The 17144-nt window shown below is 35.2% G+C and overlaps 1 protein-coding gene across 1 annotated transcript in view; it reads right to left on the bottom strand.

The window, feature by feature from the left end:
- LOC115345659 (transcription initiation factor TFIID subunit 4-like) overlaps window positions 1-17144 on the bottom strand; it is a 151797-nt gene that overhangs the window by 54345 nt on the left and 80308 nt on the right. The gene's annotated exons all lie outside the window — the stretch shown is intronic.

Below are 17144 nucleotides of genomic sequence, written 5' to 3'. Positions count from 1 at the left end.
TACATCTAATTTCATTACGTTTTAGAAGTTTACTCAGATTTTCCATTAACATTTGCCATATTACTTTCAACACAATATATGTCAAACTTCTGATACAGAAAATGCCAGGTTTCCTGCATTTCATTTTTATGAAATAAAAGTGCCAATAATCCTGCCTTTCATTTTTATTTTTCCCTGAAAAAAAGCCTTAATTGTAATCTTCTCCACTCATGTACATTACCCAGTTAAATGTGATTTTTAAAATAATTATCAGTGAATCTACAATTTTATCTCCTTACTACTCAAGACCACATACTCTCTGAACTGATTCATATATATATTCATACTCATAGGTTTAATTTTCTTGAAGGTTTCCTTAAAAGCTTACTTACAGCTTACAAAAAATCAAAAGAATGAAGAATTTTGAGAGTGATTTTAAAGTCTTGTAATTCTTTAACATACTTCGTCTCCAGTACTATTTTATTCCCCAAATAGTTTTAAGTTCTTATCCCACTAGCCCCTTTAATCAACTCATGCTCTTTATGGGTATATATGAACTTCTTTTTGTTAATTCTGTATATTCTTGGTTAGTTGCCTTTTTGATTTTCCAAATACAGTACACCATTTTAATTTAACTTAAACCCACTTATTTCTGCAACTGTCCAACCATCTCTTAAGCTACATATTCCTACCTATAGTAATACAAGGTGTAATAAATACTTTTTTTAGAACGATATCCCTCAAATTCCTCTGAAAGAGTTCTACAACAATGGGTTTTTTTGTCCTTCCAGTAACCTTAATCACTATATTTCTTCATTCCCCAAAATCTGCTGTTGGGGCTCCAGCACATTTTGTCTGGTTTTGGTTATACTATTCCTCAAACAACTTACCTCCAGTAGCACCAGTTCGAGGCTCTTCCATACTAAGCTGGAGACATCCCTATTTTAAGCCTTGATATTCTTTAGGTCCCATAACAGTGTTTGGCAGATGCACCGAGCCAAATACAGATCATTTGAGCAAAGGGTTTCTGAGGCACGGACAACTGGCAGCATCAGCATTACTAGAACCGGCAACTTTTTGAGATGCCAGTAATTTACTTGTAAGATCAGAAAAAGTTCTGAAACAATTTCCCTAAGATTTGTTATTTTATTTTTTTGTTATCAGTCTTAATTATCTTTTGGAGCAACACAACAACGGACAATTACAAATCTTCTCAAACTGTTCTTCAAAGGAAACAAGACATACTCACACAGCATAAATACGACTGGTAAGAATCCCAGTCAAAAAGCTTGATGGCTTATTCACAGGCTCCTGAATTCAGGTGCAAGCAACAGAAGAGTATCTTCACTCTTGGGGTATCGGTGAGAAAAACTGGTTAAGATCTTTTCCCAGGCCCTTTGTTAATCTAAGCGGGGGTTTACTATCCTCCCAAGATTTCTAGGATGTTATTCTTTCCCCCTGAAGTGAGACACTATGTGAGGGCTCCGAAACTGATGCTTTAATGAAGATTAGGGAATATAAAATACAGTGAAAACCTGTATGAACGATGGTCATGTTTAGAGTTACAGACTAAAGTTACAAAGAGGAGCAAACTTGTTGCGCTGTGGATTTAGTTAGGGAGGTCTGACAGAAACACTGGGATAATGGGAGCTAACTCAACTAAGAGAAGCGAGGAAATAAATATGCTTTGCTTTTTTAAAATCATGCACTGGAAAATACAAGGGTCAGATGAACCACACAACCAAGCTTTCTATCAGTTCCCCACGCTTGCAGCTGGAGTGCACACAGCAACTCCCAGAGGCTATGCTGTCCACTGTAACACAGTGTTGAAGGTTGTACTAGAACATGAATCAACTGCTCTGTTTTTCAGATGGTGAAGTATCCCTGAAATAAACATTTTTAAAAATACCCTTTAAAGAAACTTTCATTGTATCTGAGTAATACAACAGCCACTTGGATAGTGAAAATTCTCCATGGCCACTAAAGCTTTGTGTTAGTACTATGAGACTCTGATCAAGAATTTTATCTGCACAATCTTCTCCATGCGTCATGAGTTTTAATAGCATAGCATGGCCTTTTGTTACTTTTATTTCTATTCCATCTCTGGCACACACTTGAAATCTGAAATAATTACGAACCATTACACCAGAACTGTACCAAAAACATGGCGAAAGTATGTTCTTGGTTAGTACATCAATGGAGTCAACTGAAGACTGAGGTACATAGGAATATCTCAGCTTCGTGGAAGTGAAGACCGATACTACGTCATAACATAGAATCTCAAGCCTGCCTGAAGCATTTTCCTCATTTTTTCAAAATAATAAATATTTCTATCTTTTGTTAAAATTTCTCTGCTTATATGTCATTACCACAAAATTTCAGAATAGCAGAAATTTTAAGTGCATTTAAAATACTAGTTAATCAGAAATTCTGGTAAAAGGCTTTATGAACTAGATTATTCCAAAAGAAAATGCCCAGATTTTGATACCAATCCTCTAGCATTCTTATGGGAAATCTGCATCTTGAAACTGCCAGCCTCATTTGAGGAAATGAGGCAAACGTAGCAACCTACTAAAAATCATTTAGCTGTAATAAGTAATTTTAATCAAATAGTTAGAAAGAATAGCATTGAAGTTAATTTCTGAAGTGTCAGAAACAGATGGGAAATGTGTAGTGTAGAGACTGGTTGTGCACTTTTAACGCAATATCCTTTTTTGCAGTCTGGACTGTGGTTTGATCAAGTCTAAGTGACATGACAAAAACAATTTTAATTTATTCTGAAACTATATTCAACTAAAGAATACACAATATAGCAAGTATGCTACTCTTTTCAAAAGCGAGATTTGAGGCAGAGCAATACCAGGAACAAAAATAGCCAGACGCCCAACTTCTTCTCCCCCTTAAAAGTTATGGGGGTAGTACTGGGGGTTCGCTTGCAAAATGGAAGTTCCACTGGGGATGCAAAACAAGCTCAAAATTGAAATAATCTACATCTTTTCTATTTTAGATTTAACTATAGCAAAACCGCTACTGCTCATTTCTCGTGCAGATCAAGGGAACAACATACCACAGTGTGGGGACAAAATATTTCAAGCAATTTTTCATACACTGACAAGTAGTAAATTAGGGAATCTTGTAAGTACAATACAGTAGTCATCCTCTTCTATTGATCACATATAATTTACATCTTACAAAGATGTGAATTCTTGCATTCTCACTCCACAAGGAAAATCTCAATGATTTATTCATTTCAAATAAAAAATAGAAGGTAGATGAGAAGAATTACTTCACAGGCTGTAGCTTTCTCAGGGCACTAGTGCTAGGCTCTTCTTTCGCACTGCCCGAAGGGCCTTTGTGTGCAAGTCCCTCTAATTAACAAGGTGAATCATGCAGCAGTTCCCTAATTAGTGAACATGACAAGCCAATGGAAACAAGCAGACAGACCTGGCGTACAGATATGGTCAACAAAAGGCACAGCAACACACCATTAAAAAACGTATATTTCATGTAAATAAAATACAAAAAGAGAACTAGTGTAATACCTAATTTTCCTTTTTATGTTTTATGCTTATTCCTCATTTATTGCAGATATAAATAACGACACAATAAATCAAGGTTTCCAACTGCAAGTCACACCACCTCTCCAAAATCAAAGAGCAGTTATCCTACGTGAATAAGCATCTGCTTAAGGGGCATTATTTGTTTTCTCTCTTGTTTTTCTGCTTTAAAGAACTGCAGTTACATTAAGCTTAGCACTTTAAGAATCCCTTAATTAATTCTATTCAAAATTATTTTTTCTTGAAATCCTTTTTCACAGACAGATGAAATGAGTGCAATAGTTGCACTATTATTATTGCATTATAAAAATGCTTACATTCCCAATATGTAATAATTTCTAACTTTTGTATAAGGATAAATAAATAAATAATAAAAGTGAATAATCAAATAATCAGATTTGCATTAAAAAGGAAATGAGATGATCTAAAATGTACCTCCTTACATTCATGTTTCCAAGTAAAATAATTTTAATCTTTCACTCTTCCTTATGCTTCTCCCAAAAATACTCTCCCCATCTCCAAAACAACAATGGGGGTTTAATTAATTTTCAATTTATTGCAAACTGAACCTTTGATTTAGATCTTAACAATCCTTCAACATACTAGAAGACTAAAACGTGTGTCACCAACAGCAGAATATAATTCTTCACAGAAAAATTCCACTATATTCTTTGCTCTCTATTCCTTGGTACATTATAAAAAGTGAGGAAAAATACAGATTATCCCCTCATTACATGTTCCTCTTCCTCACAATCTTGAAAACAAATATTTCTGACTTTCCTCTTCTAATTGGGTAAAATTTCCTTACATTCTAAAATTGATGTTCAAAATACTGATGTCTAAAACCCCCTCACTTTTCTGACTAGTCCAGTTTTAAAAATATGGGATTAAAATACTGGCGCCGAAGTAATAATGGTTCTACATGTCTTTAAAGGTTCTTTTTTGGCTATAAATTTGAAGAGTATTTAATGATGTTCTACTGCAGAACTGATTAACTGTTTTAAAGCAGTTTTAAATTCAGTGGAAAAATTCACAATAAATACTACCAGAGATCACGAGCAGAAAGCTAGAATCACTACAAGCTATTTGCTGTGTTCATTTTTTTTCCTTCTTGGTATATGTGAACTTCCCCTAACTTCTCTTAGATCCCACTCAACATAACCATTCTTAGGACAGTGCAGAACAGCTTTAAGCACAGACTGAAAAGTATCTTCTTTTAACATCAAGGCACAATGGATAATCTGCTAACAACTGAACTATGATCTGCCATATGCACAGAGGAAGTATTCAGCAAACAACCTGTCACAAACGCTTATTGTTTCAGTAACCAACTCACCAAAGGACTTTGCTTTATAAAATATATTACAAACTCTGGCACACAATTTATTATCAAAGACAGCTGTAATTAAATGTGAAACTACTACAAAAAGAAAACAGATTTGGTGCATTGAAAAGCTCTACATTCTTCTTTGCATCTTAAATAACAAAATCAAAGTGAGGAGATTGGAAATATATGCTAAAGATGCAAAACCAGAAATTAATGCAAAATCACAAAATTTTGAGTTGATTTTCAAATACATGGTATACATAAACACAGATTATATATATAATTACAAAAAAATTTTGCATTAAAGTCAAAACGTTAAATGCAGCTGATAACAATAAATCCTAATTGTCCACAGGAGATGTTTTGATACGAGATTATATCTAATACCAGAGGGACAAATTCTGTTTGTTTTGAATACTGCTACTGATAATAGAGTTATTCCAGAGTTACAATGGTGTGACAGAGAAGAATTCAATTTTCAATATTTTGAGGAACACACATTTAAAAAGTGACAGGAGCAAAATGCACTAAGAGGCAAATAGGGCAAAAATAAAAATCCCCAAGACAAAACAGTCAGATGATTCTTGTATTTGCCACATAGCCTACCACATGTTCTCAGCACTCCTGAATGTTGGCTTGCCTGCTAAGGCAGACATTTCCTTCTCCATCAGATTTAGGGAGTTTGTTTTTCAAATTTCAGTCCTTACCAGAAATAATCTTTCCACATAGATAGATGGACAGATGAGCATTTTTTACTCAGGAATTATTTTTAATGCTTCAGTTAAAATTACCTGAGGATACTTATGAAATGTACATTTATGAATTTTTTTCTTTTGTATAGCTGAGCAGATCACAGAAATCATCATATATTGCAATGTTCACAGAAGCTTCAGTTGACAAATTTAAGAACTATATGCATTTTACATAACAACGTACAAGATATTTAAGTTTGTATTATAATTGCTCTATATCCAAAACATCAATAAAAAACCCCAGAGCAGAACACTATCACATATTACTGAAACCCAGCACCTTTTACTGAGCACCATGACTACATGCAACACACAGAGAAGTTTAGCTCAATAGTGAAGTATATTTTATCTCTATGTAAATTACTGAGATTAAACCTTGACAAAACTGGGCTTAACAACTGGTCTCAAAAAACTGTACCAGTCTCTCATGACCTCAAGTTACCTTTCTCCTCTGACAACTGACATCTCTAGTAAAATCCAGAGCATTTTTCGACTTCCGCATCCTAAAATATGCTACCAGCTTTCAACCTGAGACTAAATTAGAGAAGTTTATAGGGTTACCTAGTGTAGCTGCATGTTCTTTAGATGTTTTCCATGCAAGCTAGAGGTCTGTATCATTCTATCTTGTGGTCACCTAGATCATTAAAAAGGTAAAATAGCTAAAAGATGCAAACAATTTACATTCTTAGAGGGGAAAAAAATCATCCCACATTTATGGGATCCCACACCCTAGTAAAAAATGGATTCCCTGAACATATTGCTTAAGAAGGAAAAACTGACAACTGCTAATGATAGAACATTATTAAAATAGAGAACAATTTTGTTGAATACTGCATTTGCTCTTCCTCAAAATAGGAAGCTGAAAGTGTTTTACTTAATTAAACAGCAGCATATACAGTGAAGTAATAATGTATATTCAATAACCTTCTGAATTATTACCTGTCACAGTAAGACACAGCAGATATCCCTACATATTCTACAGGTACCCTATACTGGGGAGCCTATCTCACTTCTCCAGAACTGGCAGATGTCCATTAGAGTCACAAAGTGCTGGGCTGCCTTAAGACTAAGGGCTCCTTATGAAAACATATATCAAACTTTTCCAGAACTTAAACACAGATTTTGAAAATAAATAGATAAAATTATCCTATTTCTCCTAAAAACGTGCTCTGTTCTCACCAATCTCTCTTCTATTATGTTTCTAGCAAAGTGAACATTCTCCCTCCCTCCTGTCTTCCTGTACACAATTAACACCTGAGTTCAGTTTTCATGTTCAGTCTAATTTCCCGTTTCGTATATTAGACACCTTCCTAAAGTTTACTTGACTTGTCTGACATGTTTGCCAGATATCAGCACTTCTTCCAGAATAGATTTTTTTTTTTTAATTATTCTTACTTTTTGGGAAATTAATAGATTTTCATGCACCTTACCATGTGAATATGGCTTTTGGCCATACAAGGTGAAAATCCCTTTAAAAACCTCATAGTATGTCAAAAAACAAGATTAAGAGAGATCTTCAGAAATCAACATGGTGTTATTTCTGTTTCAAGAATATAAATGTCTGTTCTAAATATAAATAGATTTACTAGTTGTGAAGGGAAAGGACACAGGAGTGTAAGGAAGCCTACTCTGTACTTCAGATCACTTAGATTTTCGCATGGCTGTGCAGAGTCAATAAACTTATGAACTGTAATTGCATCATACTGTTTTTCAATTCACTTCGCTTCAATCCTACAGATACCGAGATATCAGTTTTAAGGAAGCTGTAACACCTCAGTGTTCAGACACTCCTCAGCACAAATATATAACATATTTTCCCATTCACATCTTTCTGACTATTTCCATGGAAAACTAGAAGTTAACCAGCAACAATCTTCAATACTAAATGAAAACAAATCTTACAAATCATTCCTTAACTGCCTAATAACATTAAAAATACAGTAATACCTTTCAAATGTTTACATTTTAGAGATAATCATATCTACCTTTAGTAAACACGTACTTGAGGGAAAAACAATCATCCTGTTTACATTATGACTGGCAATAATACATTTTATTTATTTTAAAAAATTACTATTACTAAAGGGGAACTACTTTTTCAGGGTGTGTTGAGCAGTATCTCATTATTCAGCTAAGATGACATAACTATTGGGAGACTCTTTCACAGGCTGACACAAAGGTATTTTTTAACAACAAGACTAAACTAAAAATAGGAAATAGACATTAACACACCTTTCATGACCTCTACACGTTACTGACTAGCCTGGCTTGTAGTTTAGGAGAAGATTACACATACAACCTAGCTACAGACAGAAATGTTTAGTATTTACTAAGTCAAAAGTGACACTTTTTACCCTACTGTTAACTGTATTAAGTATTCCTTAAAACTCTACCCCAATAAACTACCTGAAAATGACAACAAAGCTAACGTTCACATTACTCCACAATAAATACATACATACATAAGTACATAAACACAAATTGTCACATCCCAGCACAGACAGGCAGGAGATGCTGACAAACCTTGCAGGAAAACTATAGCATACTTTTATAACACAGATTTACAGAAACAGATTATTTCTTTGTATCTGATTTTACAATCTGCTAAACAAAAGACTCTTCAAGAGATTTGTGAAAATTAATGTTGTACATCTTGTAAATTACTTGGAGATACACAAGAGCATTGCATGCACATATTCCAACTCTCTCAAAAATATGCTAGCAAGGAAGTTTTAAATTACTCTTTTAAAAATTTTACTACTACGGTTCCAACTTTAGCTTTAACTCTGCTCCCATGAACTCTTTCATCTTCCACTAACAGGCTAGAAACAGATCACAGATTTTATGAAATGCAGCGCGTTCTATGAAACGTATGCATTTCAAACGAGGTCCTGCCATTGTAAGATGACAGAACATGCAAATACCCTTCCAGACTACAGCCGGGAAGTAGATGTGGGGACCACGGGTAGATCTTTGTGTGTGGGTCTTGCACAAAGAAGAGACTGAAGATTTGTCAGCAGGAGGTATGCAGCTGATTGCTGATGGCCAGCTGCCTGCTGCCGGTGCAATGTGCAGCACCCAGACTGAGTGGGCAGAGGAACAGAAGATTTAGTAGGTGCGTCTCGATCCCCTTAGGTTATATCATGTGACGCGGAGCGCCCAGAGGAACTGGGGGCAGATGAAAGCTGGCAGCTGTGTGCTGCCTCCGGCACTCCGAGGCTGCCAAACAGGGCTTACAAACATGTTAGCTCAGCGGCAGAATTAAAGCCCTCATTCAGGTTTATTTTGGAGTAAGAAACCAATGTGCATACAGAGGATGGGGGAAAACTTGCCCTGCAGGCTGAAGCGTAAGTACACCTTGACCTCTCCTTGCAAGCTTCTGTATAGTAGAGCAGGCTTGACTAAGGGACCAAAACATCTAAATAATAATTTAGATTGTTGTCCAAGCAACCTCCTCAGTTTCTGACAAGCAGACGCAGCTGACATTTGCTGCCCTCTACTTATTAAATAGGCAATCATATTATAAAGTCTAAAGTGCTATTATTTTGCCAGATCAGCAGGGAAGTAAATCTGTTGGAGCGTTCACATAAAACAGTTATGTGATTTTTCCACATTCATGGCTTCCTCCAAATGAAAATACCTCTTCCCTGCCCCCCCCCTTTCTTTTTTTTCCGGCTGTGCCGGAGTGACGAATTAAGCACGAGGTTGTTTCTATCTGAGGAAGACCCACATTTAAGACAAAATAACACTGAGGCAGGAGGAGAACTGGAAATTCAGTCTTAACGTGTTCCTTGCACAAATTGATCTGATATATGTATCTATACATGTATATATTTAGATACATGAAAAGCATTTTTAAAATCTTTTGGAAAAGGAAGTACCATTGAATGCATTCCTCACTGCATCCCCTGGAACCTCTGGATGCAATTGTCGGTACTCAGGAGAGGCAAAGCCAAACCATCCTTATCAGAAATCTCACACCCGCAAAGGTGGAAGAAAACAGTTCCCTTATCTCTTCACCAAGCTCTGTTGTCTGGGCACCCAAAAGTGATTAGAAAAATGGGGCTGCCACCCTCCACTTATTTAGCAGTGCCTCAAAATCCAAAAGCAGTAGCGCTGGTTATTTTTACAGACATGGAAGGAAAACCGCAGGGGATCTGAAGGGCTCTAAAACCTACTGTGGAAAACTCACACACCACCTTCAAACAATTCATTTTACAAGTTTAAGTTCCTACTGGAGTATTTTGGTGAGATTCAGAAAAGCAAAGTCACCTTCAGCTTCAGAAATTCTTTACAAAAAGCTTATACCATTCTAAACCCAAGTTCTGGAAATCCGTATTTAAGTAGTCCTGTTTCTTTATAATGAGACAGTAGTTGTTACAACAATCTTTTATTAGGCAGGACTCCATCAGCTTGTATGCACTCTGGAAGACAATGTAAACAACAGGAATGGATTTCTCCGTCCCTGCCTCCTTTTCAGCTTTTTAAAAAACATGAAATCCATTAGGTAGAGCAGTATTTGTAACAGGTATTGCTCTTTTGGAAATATTCAAACACAAACCAAGTATATTCCACAAGAGAGCTAAACTCTAATTTGAAAATGAGTCTCGAGTCTTCACTAGTTTTATTTGAGAATTATGAGGACAGTTACTTAAAATTTTGTTGGGAAAGGTGAGAAAATGAGTAAGAATCCCAAAAAGAAAAGCCAACTTTTACAAATGTATACAACTCTTTCCTGTTTAATGTCCCCAAATTCTCAGAGAGCCACATGGGAACCTTTTGGTAGCAAGGTAAGACAATTACTGTACTTCATTTGCGTACATAGCTGCTAATGTCTCAAATAGCAGATTGCATCAGTACAAATACATGTCATACAAAATCTAAGGAAATTACACTGCTGCTGTGTTAATTTGAAGGCTTCTATCTTTAAAATACCTCTTCTAGACTCACTGAGACATGAGCTAAACAATGAACAATGCCTGACTAGACAGCTTGCTTGCTTGTTCCTTTCTCTTGCCATACTCACCTGTCCCATTTTGTTTTGCATTAGCCCCCATTCTCCAAGGTATGCAACCTCATTTATCTGTGCTTATGAACACCCCACATACAAAGACTCACAAATCTGACATGGGTCTTCATGAGGTAGCACAACACATCGATACGATACTAATGATCCCTCTCACACAATGCATTCAAATTTGTATCTAACTCTAGTGAGGGAGTAAACGAAGTTCTAAGAATTTGTTTTCTAGATAGCAAGTATAAACAAACATAAAAATAGTGTTCTTACTTTATATTATAAAGATGTATCAAGTATAAAAATAGTTTGTTACTTAAGAAAGGTCGTGTATTCAGCTCATACATCAGCATATATAACAGCACTGCTTACAGAATGCTAAAAACAACAGTTAGTCACAAAAAATAAGCATTCATGTTAACTAAACAAGAGCTAGGCAGTATATATACACTAAAATCATGCATCACTATGGAACTCCACCAACATCATTTTGTAGAAGGAAATTATTATGTTGGGCAGGATTGGATTTAATTTAGATTTCTGCTAGACTAATGAGGTAATCCTGGGTCAAGCTTGGGTTAGAGAAAAGACAAAAAGAAAAAAAAAAAATCTAGCTCTTGATTCAAGTCTAATTAATATACATTTTACCTAAGCAGGAATAAAACAATTTGACTCAGTTGGAAAATATTATGGCCATTCCTTTGATCCCCTGGCATTTTTCCATCAATTACCCAGTTTTCTGACTCTCTGTACAGCAAGAGTAACACCACACTTCATCTTCAGCCAAACAACTGCCATCACTTCTGCTCCAAGCACAGGAAAACAGGTTGGAAGTGTCACGGTCTTCAATTTTACAAAGAGATATGCAAAAAGTTCTCCTGAATAGTAAGGCTACTATTGCCTGAAGTTCTTCAGGACTTGTAGAATTCATGGCAGGGTAATACCTTATCCCTGGAAACACAGGAAATTTTTTGGCAAAACCCACTGTCTTTAAACTAATATGAAATTTTGAAGATCTACACACTGAGATTCATATGCAATAAATTTACTACTGGTTATAGATCTTCTTGTTTCTTGAGCAGCAGTATTTGCATATGCAAATATAGTACCATTGCCTCTTGTGTCTTTCCCAGTTGTTCATAATCAACTCTAGTTATCAGAATTTGTGACTGTTACCATAACATATCTGAACATCAAAAGTAAAATCTACTCAAAACGAAAAAAATACAGTTAACATAAAAGCAGTAAGCTCGATAATGCAGCAGGATTTTCATGAAAGTATTTTGAGTGATAACAGACAGGACCACTTCTCTCTGAGATGCAAGTTTAATATTAACATTTGAAGTCACTGCAACAACTTCATAACTTCAGGAAACGTTGTACTCTAAAGCCAAATCCATGGCAGTGTTGCATGGGCTTAGACAGTACTGGCATAGTCTAAGCATTTTTCTGAAGCATTTTTCTGTGTACAAACAATAGGCCTGTGGTAAAGGGAGAGTGTAAACAAAGTGACTCTGGTATCTAACATTCTACACTTATTGACAAAAATGCTTGCATTCCTCCTGCATCACAGCTATAGCATTGGTAACCTGATGCAGAAAAGTATTTATGAAACAACTCAGTTCTGAGGAATCATTATTGCCTAAACGTTGCACTACCATTACTTCAGGGATCATATTCCTAGCTTTTCCTTCTTTGCACCTACTGACCCTCAGATGGGTTAGAGAGCTAAGTGGAAATTTAATTTAAACTTATTTCTGTCCAAGTGCTCCATTTCTCAGTGGAATGTTTTATAAGAAACCTTTTTAAGAGAAGATTGTTGTTTTTGAATCAATATTTTTATGTCAGGCATGGTAAAATAGAAAACTTCTCTAGACTTTTCATCACAAGAGATACTGCGTTACTAGTACAATCTTTAAGGACTTTGGTTTTGCTAAAAAGGTGAATAAATTAACTTATCAAACAAAACAAATCCTTTTCATTTGCTTTTCGTTTTCAGTAATACCTTATGAAAACAGGGATAACTGCAGTAAACTATGATTTAAATATTTTAAAAGAAATCACTCCTACTGAGTTGATAAATAAATAGTAATGTGGTGACAAGAAATTATTTAGAGTAAAATTGTTTTCATAATCTAATTGTTAAATATATGATGCTGGAGAGACAAGTTACCTTTTTATGTGGGATTTAAAATTTCTAAGGCAGTGTTAGAGCCACGTAAGATATACGTCGTATGACATACATATTTCATTATTAAGTAAAAGAACTCTATCTGCTAACAGTCCAGATATTTCTGTACATATAACTTAGAAAAGGATACAGTTCAAAATCTAAAACTTAGCCAAGTAAGGCTCTTGTTACAGAAGACATTGCAGACATGGGGGATGACTATACCCAAGCAGGGTGGTTACCACAATGCTGCAGTGGATACAACTCCTTCTGGGAGTATGGAAAAAACCTGCCCCTGGTCTGCTTATGCAAGAACTGGGTACTCCCAAAGCTCCTAGCCAGTGTAACAGTCACAACAGCAACCGGCTCAAACACATACCCCTGTTAAATGACTTTATCCAATCCTATAAAGATGGGCTATCTGTGCTGACAAAGGTACGTAAAGGGCTGTCTTCTGTCGTCCCTCGAAATCGGTAAAGCTTCTATTATGAATCTCAACAGGTCTGAGATTTCACTTGCATGGTTAACGAGTACATCTGAGAATAGATTCAGTTGAGTGTTATCTAAACTGATCTAGGTCCTGGATACATGCCCAGACATTTATGGTGTCTGGTTTAAGTTTTTATTATTATGCAATATTCTTGGTTGGTGATGACACAAAGATTTTAACCAAGTTAATCTTTCAGGATCAAACTCAGCTACTTGACTTTTAAATTAAAATGTTTTTAGCCAACAGACAGTGAATACATAGAAACATATCCATGACATAAAGGACGTTTAGGATCTTACCTTCCCTGCCTTTCTTTCAAATAATTTCTATTACTAATTACTTGGTGTTGACTAAATTATTCCTAATCTTGATCTATTCCTGCTATCAGTTATATGGCCTGTTTTATGTCCTACTTAATGAACCCTTTTAATGGAAATTAGAGAACTAATAATTTCTTTAACTTACATTTGTGACTTTCCATCCTTCCAACAGACTACATAAATCAGTGTATTTTCTAAAACTTGATTTTAGGAGCTTTAATCATGCAATATGAAGTAGATAACTGCTCACAAATGATGCTATTTCTTACATTAAGTTATACTGAGAGTCAAATGTTTCAGAGTTTATGTTACAAAACAATGTAACAAGTAACTGCTGAAGAGCAGCATTTTTCCCTGACATAGTCTCAATGGAAAGTATTTTTCACTAGTTTATTAAATAGATTTACCATTAAAATAATCATACAATGTCCACTGACAAAAAGCCACACCAATTTAAAAGTGTGAAAGTAAACGGAGAGTTTTTAAGCAGTATAAACCCCTACAGGCACATTCTCCTACTGCTTTCACTCAAGTCCATTCGAAACAGGTTAATGCTAAAGCGAAATAAGTCAATCAAACTGAAATAAGAGTGGGTTTGCACTGACTTAACTAAAAGCGTGCTAGTCTGCGTGTGAATGAAACCTGACTGTTATGTCTAATCTCTGCAATAAGACCATATGTAGATGGACCTTGTTTGATTTGGTAAGTATTTAAATGCAATTTAAACTTGATTTATGCCAGTTTGGTTTAAACAATATGCAGAGTGGTTTGAAGACTGGCTAATAAATAGAGTAAGATGGAGTTACAGAACAAAACTTAAAATAATCTTCACCTTACCAAATATATTTTTAAATGCGTTCAAAGGACACAGTGATCTCCCTGTACAGTTTATTGACACCAATAAGCAAGAAGGGGATTTCTAAATGGTAGAAGTTCTGTGACAGAAATGGAACTATTTTTTTTTTCTTTTTAAATTAGCAAAAAACCCTGAGTGTTATGGAATGAAAGACTCCAAAATATTGATAAAGGAGAATGTTTTGGCACAAATACCCTTTGCTAGTCTTCTTTCTTCCCTTCTCATCCTATTATCCCTGCATTGGTACCTTTACTTTGTATTCCAAGACAATGTTTTCTAGAGTTCTTTCAATGTTTTGAGAAGTTTTTTCTTAAAGATTTAAAAGACCTTCTTAAAGACCTTAAATTACTTGTTTTGGTATTTCACTTTCTCCCTCTGACTTTTGTCTTCATTAAGTATCTTGGGCTATATTCTCTTCATCAGACTTCATGGACTGGTTATGTTTGGTTTAGATATTCATCCATTTCTATCTGGCAGGGAACCAGGGTATAGTTTTGAAGAGCACAGTTCCAGACTGCCTGGTTAGCAGAAGGAATGCAGTAGTGTCACTGTTCAAATGCAGGCACACTGCAAAGTCTGAAACATTATCCATTTCCAGGACATAATAATGGAATTATCAGCTCCTTTGCTGGTACGAAAAAACAAACTATCTGACAGTTGTATCATTAAACAAGTAACACAAGCTAAAAATGCTGTAGGTTTCTTGGATGCCCTCTTTATGCTTTTTAGAACACTACCCAGTAGTCACTTTACTACTGGCCAGAAGAATATCTGAGCAACAAAGGTCTTCAAGCAATATTCAAGACATGGAAATCATGGAAACACAGCTTCAAATCCAGCTTATTATCAAAGCTGACAGTATTATATTCATCAGCTTATACAAAACCTGGAAGAAACCCAATTTCTCTCTCAGTTATGGGTCATATGCACATTTAAGAGGAGCCCATCTGGCAGTGAAGTTTTGAAATTTTTACATTTTTGTAGGAGTTGAATCAAAACTTTTAATTTCAAATAACAAAGCCATGCAAAAGACACTCTATCTAATCGACCTTTTATACTATAAAATTGGTTATTTTTAATTTTGGTAGTGCCAATACAATTTGAGACATCAGCATATATTCAGTATTTAATGTAGAAAAAATATAAACAATATTAAACCAAAATCTTACCAGTCTCACCTTCCCACTCCCCTTTGCAAAAGTTAATGCAAAAGAATATGTTTTTATTAAATATATTCGAATATTTTAGGTGAAAGTCTCTAAACTAGTTGAAGAAAGAGCTTTAGAACCCTAATTGCTAAAAACAGAAACATGCTTTTATTTCTTATGGTTTCAAGTATGTAGAATGAAATTCAACTTCAGAGAGAGGCATGGTGCCAGCAAATTATACACTTTCATTAGAAGGGTGGGAAAAAAGGCAGGGCTAATGTACAAAAGAATAGGGTGTAGCACTCAAACAGAAAACCTAGTATTCATTCTGCATTTACTCAAACATGTTATCATATCCAGGAACACCACTACTTTGAAATCACATACCAGTTTGATTTAAGCATTTTTAATTAGGTTACCACCAAAATATTTGCTACCTCTTTACTAATACCACTATTACCATTACTCAGAATACACTTCATACACTTTTATTCACATGTCAGCACAGTGTCACTCCCTCTAGTGGGTAAGAAACACAGCTTATACGGACAACGCGAATTTTCATACAAGGCAGAAGCACTCCTGCAGCTATACCAAAAGCAGCAACACTGGCTACAATGCAAGTCTTCTATCACAGCTACAAAGAGAACCACTATTTCACTCTGACTACTAGAAAATGTGTTTTTACTAGCCCTGTTGTTTACTTTTGCTTCCTCAAGTTTCCAATGGCCGAAAAAGAATTACAATGAATGCAAATATTGTGGCAGAAAGAAATGCCTTTATTTCTAGCTTGCTTTCACTTCCAGCAGCATGGTAGTTTTAGTTCTCAGCTCAACAGCAAGTTTTGCCTGCCATCAATTATTTTCAGAAATCTGATTCTTCCTTTGCATACACTGGCTACATACTAAACTCAAGTAGTATTAAAATCCTGTGTCTTTTCCTGCCAAATAACTTGATTACTCTATTTCATTTGAATACTTGCTTGACAAACCCAACTCTGGAAACACTAAGACATAGTCTAATGTTTACAAGATCTCATTTCAGCAGATCTTATTACATAATCACATAATGAAAAAAAAGACAAATAAAACTCAACCATGTACTTGGATTTTTTTGACTGTTGTATATATAAAATCTGTATAGCTAACGGAATGATAGAATACTGCCAACAGTGAAACAAAACAGGAAGAACAGGTCAATACAAAAGAACTTGTTATATGCATTTTTCTGTATATATTACCTTCTAATGTATAATTATTACCTTCTAATGTATATATCCAAAGAAGTTGGCTAAAAAAACCAGCACCAGTTTGCTGCAAATGATGTTGCTTATTTTTTAAAATAGGAATGACTTTCAACTGATAGATACTTTAGTCTAATCGATTTAAGTTACAACCCAATCCCAAGCCATGAGATGCCTTAAGCAAAGGACAGCCACTCTCATTTACAGCAAATTAAGGTACTCAGTAGTTCACAAATTGTTACTCTTAGAATACCATATCAAAACTTCATCTGAAATTATTTGATA

This window comes from Aquila chrysaetos, chromosome 9, assembly GCF_900496995.4.
Source record: "Aquila chrysaetos chrysaetos chromosome 9, bAquChr1.4, whole genome shotgun sequence".
Classification (NCBI taxonomy): domain Eukaryota; kingdom Metazoa; phylum Chordata; class Aves; order Accipitriformes; family Accipitridae; genus Aquila; species Aquila chrysaetos.
The sequence above is the reverse complement of the archived record's forward strand: the minus strand, read 5'-3'. Positions and strand labels throughout refer to the sequence as shown.